General features: G+C 42.9%; 1 protein-coding gene across 2 annotated transcripts in view; it reads left to right on the forward strand.

The window, feature by feature from the left end:
* VTCN1 (V-set domain containing T cell activation inhibitor 1) overlaps positions 1–5,094 on the forward strand; it is a 68,843-nt gene extending 63,749 nt beyond the window's left edge. The window contains exon 6 of one of the 2 annotated variants that reach the window (XM_027535758.1): positions 4,189–5,094. The gene's annotated coding sequence lies outside the window, so the exon portion shown is untranslated. Of the gene's footprint in view, positions 1–3,269; positions 3,483–4,188 lie in introns of those variants that run through there. The other variant, XM_027535751.1, reaches the window with a different exon arrangement.
* The last annotated feature ends 906 nt before the right edge of the window (positions 5,095–6,000 follow it).

Raw genomic sequence — 6,000 nt, forward strand, 5'->3', positions numbered from 1 at the left:
TTTTTCCTATCACAATTTTCATGTTTCTAGATTTGGCCTTTTCTTTTTAAATTAGAGACGTTCCTTTAACATTTCTTATAAAGCTGGTTTGGTGGTGCTAAACTTTTGCTTGCCTGTGAAGTTGCTGATATCTCCATGGAATCTGAATGAGAGAGTCTTACTGGCTAGAAGGTTCTTAGTTGTAGGTTTTTCCCTTTCACCACTTCAAACATATTGTGCAATTCCCTTCTGAACTGCAGAGTTTCTGCTGAAAAGTCAGCTGATAGCCTTCTGGGAGTTTGCTAGTATGTTATTTGTTGCTTTCCCCTTGCTGCTTTTAATTTTTTTTTACGTTTAGATTTTGCCATTTTAATGATAACGTGTCTTCATATGTTCCTGTTTGGCTCCTGTATGGGACTCTCTGCACTTCCTGGACTTGGATGTCTATTTCGTTCTCCGGAATAGAGAAGTTTTCAGCTATTATGTCTTCAAATATGTTCTTAGTCCCTTTCTCTCTCTCTCTTCTCCTTCTGGGACCCCTGTAACATGAATATTAGTGCACTTGATGTTGTCCCAGAGGTCTCTTAAACTCCCATTTCATTTTTTTTTCTGTTCAGCATCAGTGATTCCACTACTGTCTTTCAGTTCACTCATCCATCATTTGCTCTGATGTTGATTCCTTCTGGTATATTTTTCATTTCAGCTATTCTATTCTTTATCTCTGTTAGGTTGTTCTACATATTTTCTCTTTGTTAAAAACTTTTAACTTCTTGCTCTTTGTCTCCCTATTTCTTTGATCATCTTTACAGTCACAACCCTGAATTCTTTCCCAGGTAGATTGCCTAGCTCCACTCAGTTGTTCTCTGAGGTTTTATCTTGTTCCTTTGTCTGGAACACCTTGCTCTGTCACCTCATTTTGCTAAGTTGTTTGTATTTTTATGTATCTGGTAGGTTGGTTACATTTTCCCACCTTGGAGAAGTGCTATATTGTAGGAGACCTCTTAGGTGTCCCAACAGCACACTCCCCTCTCATCACCCAAACGATATGCTCTTTATATGAGTACTTTATATGAGGGTTGCATGGGTCCTGCTGTTGTTTCAGGCTGTCTATGTGGGAGGGCTAGTAGGCTTGGTTGGCCCCTGGTCCAGTTGGTATCCAGGCCATCCACATGAGTTGAGGCTGCGAGCTACAGAGGCAGCTGACTCTGGAACCTCAGGGGGACCCAGGGGTAGTGTTGGGTCATGGATGGCTGGAGTCAGGGTCCAAGGAACTCTGGTAATGTTGTCTGGTGAGTGACAGCAGGGATGTCAGTGCCAAACTACTGGTGGGCAAAGCCATGTCCTGGAATCTGGTTGCAGGGTCCAGAGCTGGTCTTGGATTGCTGGGGGAGGGGGAAGGGGCACTCCTGATACAGTTGGGACCAGGGTCTGGGTGTCTCAAAGTTTGTGTTGGCCTGCCAGAGGGCAGGGCTGGGGCCCATCTGGTTCTCAGAGCAGGGTCTGACTTGCTGGTAGGCAGGCTAAGTCTGCAGGCTTTGGGATTGCGGGGTTTTTTGCATGTAGTGTCTGCCCCCTTGTGGCTGAAGCTGGCCCAGAGGCTAGAACAGGCTTCCTGAAGGGCAGCATCCAGGCCCAGGGGATCCTAGGTCTGGTACCTGCCCACTGGTGGATGGAGTTAGGTCCTGGGCCCTCTGGTGGGTAAGGCCACATCCAGAGGCAGCTATGGTCTCAGGTAGTCTTAAGGCAGCCAGTATGCTGATGGGCAGAGCTGTGTCCCTGCCCAGTTAGTTGCTTGGCCAGAGACATCCGAGCACTGGTGACTCTTATAGACTGTTGAGTGGGGCCAGGTCTTGGTGCTAATGAGCTCCAGGCAGAATCTCACACTGGTGTTTGTCAGTGTCCACATGACAGAAGCTCCCCCAGAACGGCTGCCATCAGCAGCTGTATTCCCAGGGTGACGTGCAGTTGCTTCCTGCCTTTCTGGGAGACTCTCCAGGATCAGTAGGTAGGTCTGACCCAGGCTCATATCAGATTACTGCTTCTGCCTGGGTTCCAGAGCATGTGAGATTTTATGTGAACCCTTTAACAGTGAAGTCTTTCTTCCCCAGCTCTTTTGCTCTCCTAAAAGTAAGCCCCGCTGGCCTTCAAAGCCAAGTGTTCTGGAGACTTATCTTCCTGGTGCAGGACCCCTGGGCTGGGGAGCCAGATCTCTCACTCTTTGGGGAGTACCTCTGCAAGGTAATTATCCTCCAGTTTGTGGGTCACGCACCTTGGAGTAGGGACTTGTACATCATGAATCTGCCTCTCCTACCTGTTCATTGTAGTTCCTTCTTTACATCTTTAGTTGTAGATCTTTTCTGGTAGATTCCAGTCTTTTTCATTAATGGCTGTTCTGCAAATGGCTGTGATTTGGTGTGCCCATGAAAGAAGATGAGCTCAGGGCCTTTTTACTCCACCATCTTGGCTGGGGATCTCTTGACCTGCTTTTCATTTTTTCTCTTGTTCTCCAAACACTACGGTGCAGTGTACAGAAGAGATTTTTTTTGTAAGGAAACCTACCAATTTCCATCATTTCCAAACTCCGTGGTTGTCACTGGAGGGAGGTTCCTCTGAGGAAATTATCCTTTGAGGATCTCATTAGAAGGAACCCTTTCTTCTTTCCTTGATTCTCATAACACTGTAATTGAGCTTTAATATACTACAACTAGATAATCTGACCTATAAAGTATAGCCTATTCATCTTTATCTTGTATTCCTTTATAGCAGTGATTTGCAATCTTTTTTTTTAAATAAAATAAGACATACATGAAAATATGTTCATATGCAGTATGCAAAGAGTTATATACTGTCACCTGGTTAGCTACAGCTTCATTTTTTTTACTCTAGAACTATAGGGGATAACCTTAAATCATTTTTTTTTTTAATAAATGAAGAGATCATTACTTGAGATACAGATTATAACTGATCATGACACTTTAGGTCACACACATTCCTTGTTTGAGAACTCAGATAGAAGTCATCTTTCTACTTCCATCTAGGAGCTTGCCCATAGCTCCTCTCTCAGTTCCTGTTTGCTGTGAGGATGATCCCCTTTCTTAAGGGGAGACTCAAGTCATCTCCTTGCCTCTAGTGACCCATGACACATGTGGCCTCAATAGAATATCATAAAAATACAGAAAAACAAATCCATTTCTGAACAATAAATATACTCATACAGTGGAAGGGAGACTCAGTGTTTGATAAGTGTTTGCTGAATGGCTGTAATGGTATCTTATTGCTATTATTTCCAGAATCCCAGGAATCTGCAGAACTATTTCACCACAAGATATGACCTAGTTTTATATTTCTGGGAGGAAATGAATTCACATCTAGAACTCAGGAGTGAACAAATAAGATCAAGAAGCAAAAAGAAGCCAAAAGTAACCCACAGAAGACTTCAATATGAACAAGATAAATTTATCTTCAAAGACATATATTAAAAGTTGAGAAATAATTCATCTGAACCAGAGAAGTGTATTAATACTACCAAGTAAAATGCATGTGGGACAAGTGTATCCCCATATCCCAGGGACCTCACCATTCCCACACAAGGAGTGAGATAATGGGATATTGCATCTCTTTTGTCTCTGAATCTTAAGCTATATTGCTGTGATGTTGCTCTGAGGAAGTTTCTAGAAAGTTCTGATTGCACTATATCCATGTTTTATAATCCAGAAATTAAACTGTAGTAGATTCAGTTAGAGGTTGATAATGTGCTGCCACTTCATAGTTTAGAGGTGGCTGCATTTTAGTGGCTTCCCTGGTGGCTCAGACTGTAAAGAATCTGCCTGCAATGTAGGAGACCAGGTATGATCCCTGGGTTGGGAAGATCCTGTGGAGAAGGAAATGGCAACCCACTGTAGTATTCTTGCCTGGAAAATCCCATGGACAGAGGAACCTGGAGGGCTACAGTCCATGGGGTTGCAAAGAGTTGGACACGACTGAGTGACTAAGCATGCACACACACATTTTAATGATGGGTCAAATGATTCACTTTTCATTAAAATGCAAAAATGCCCTGGCATCTCCTCCCACCTGACAAATGCCAAGAAAAAAATGTAGAAAATGATCATAATTTTAACATAAAAAATGTAGTTGGATGACACTGATTTTTCTAAACTATGTCAGCATCTTATTTTTAAAACAAACTAATGTTATTTTACTTCTCAGATGATGCTTATCCTTGAATGGTCCAGGGAAAGGACCTCTCATCTTGACCATGTGTGATATTATGTCATCACAAGCTTTGAGGCTTCTTCTTTATATCCTGATCAGACAGTGATCACCTCAGTTTTCACCAGCATCTAGAGCGGTGGGACTCAAACAGGTGATTCTGTGCCACCCCCGGAGACATTCGAAAATTTTGGAGACAATTTTGTGGTCCCAACTTGGGGGTGCTGCTGGCATCTAGTGGACAGAACCCAGGCCGCTGCTCGACATCCTGCAACGTACAGGCTATCCATCTACAACAAAGAATTATCCAGCCCCAGAAGTCAGTGGTGCTGAGATTAAGAAACTCTGATGTAGAGAGGAAAGCATCTAGAAAAGAGGGGAGCAAACAAACCTGTTTGCTTCCTAAAATTAGGCATTAGCTTCTGTCTCTCTGGCTGCTGCCTCAGCAGAGAGCGCCAGAACTCAGTTTCAGGCAACCAGGAATTCCTGATGGGATTACCCTCAGCTGGTTGGAGCTTCCACTTGCCTTTTCTTTTTTTTCCTACTCTACAAACCAAGTCCGGTGAGCGAGTTGCCTGAATTTCATCCTAAGTTCTCTCACTCTGAATTTAGATCTCAGGACTCTGCCTCGTCAAAATTCAAATTAAGGCAACAAAAACATGTAACTTCCTTGAAGCAGAGACTTCCAAAATCAAGGGCAATGAACCTTTGAAATGAGGCCCTGAGAACTGAAGCCCTGATAGAAAAGATGTTTTATTTCTAACTCCCTCCCTGTATTTTTCACATGGTGCCTACTGTCTTCCCTGGCTCCTATTACATTTGTGCTTATATTACATTTTGTTATAGAAAACTTGACTTTAGAGTTCTGACCATTCAAGAGAAGGATTAAATATACATTTCCTATGCTGCTGTCTGCCTATTTTGTCAAAGAACATGAGTTTCAGGGAAAATGGATAAAAAGCCATAGATCAGGTTCTAAATATTAGTACTTAGCACATAGCAGACCTTCAATAAATGTTTGTTGAATGAATGAATAAATGAATGAGTGGAAATGATAGGAGCCTATGAACATGCGCAAGGTGGCTTGGTCTAGTTTCTAGTTTTCTTAAGGAAACTACATTCAGCTTTACCAGCCTGCCAAGTCTCCACCTGGGAACATACACTAGGCGTGAGGCAAATCTCCCATTTGAGGGACAATACATATCAGTGCACAAACCCATTACCCTAGGATCAAAAAAAATCTGATTTTTACTACTCAGGAATTATTAAATTCTCAAATCTTAGGAGGTGGAAGGACTTCAGAATCCTCTTTCCTAGTCCTTCCACTTTTCAGATGAAGATCCAGAGGCCCAGGGTAAAGTGTGGGTAATTAGCTATCCTCAGGCTGTATAATTTGCCCAAAATCATACTAGTAGTTGGTGGAGGAGTAAAATAGTAAAAAAAATTTTAATTTCCAAAGGGCAAATTCCCAGGGGACTTTGAAATACCTCTGCTGCATTCCCAGCTTGTTCTCAAAGGTCTTCTGGTAAAGAATCTGCCTGCAATGCGGGAGACCTGGGTTTGATCCCTGGATTGGGAAGATCCCCTGGAGAAGGGAAAGGCTACCCACTCCAGTATTCTGGCCTGGAGAATTCTATAGACTATGTAGTCCATGGGGTCGCAAAGAGTCGGACATGACTGAGCGACTTTCACTTTGAAACTCAGAGAGAAAACTGTGAAAGCACAACCACTCCCAACCCATGTTGTTTCTTTGGCCTTGTCTCTGAGTACACAGTGTTGTGTGCAGATGCATTAGACAACAGATTCATC

Source organism: Bos indicus x Bos taurus, chromosome 3 (assembly GCF_003369695.1).
Source record: "Bos indicus x Bos taurus breed Angus x Brahman F1 hybrid chromosome 3, Bos_hybrid_MaternalHap_v2.0, whole genome shotgun sequence".
Lineage (NCBI taxonomy): Eukaryota > Metazoa > Chordata > Mammalia > Artiodactyla > Bovidae > Bos > Bos indicus x Bos taurus.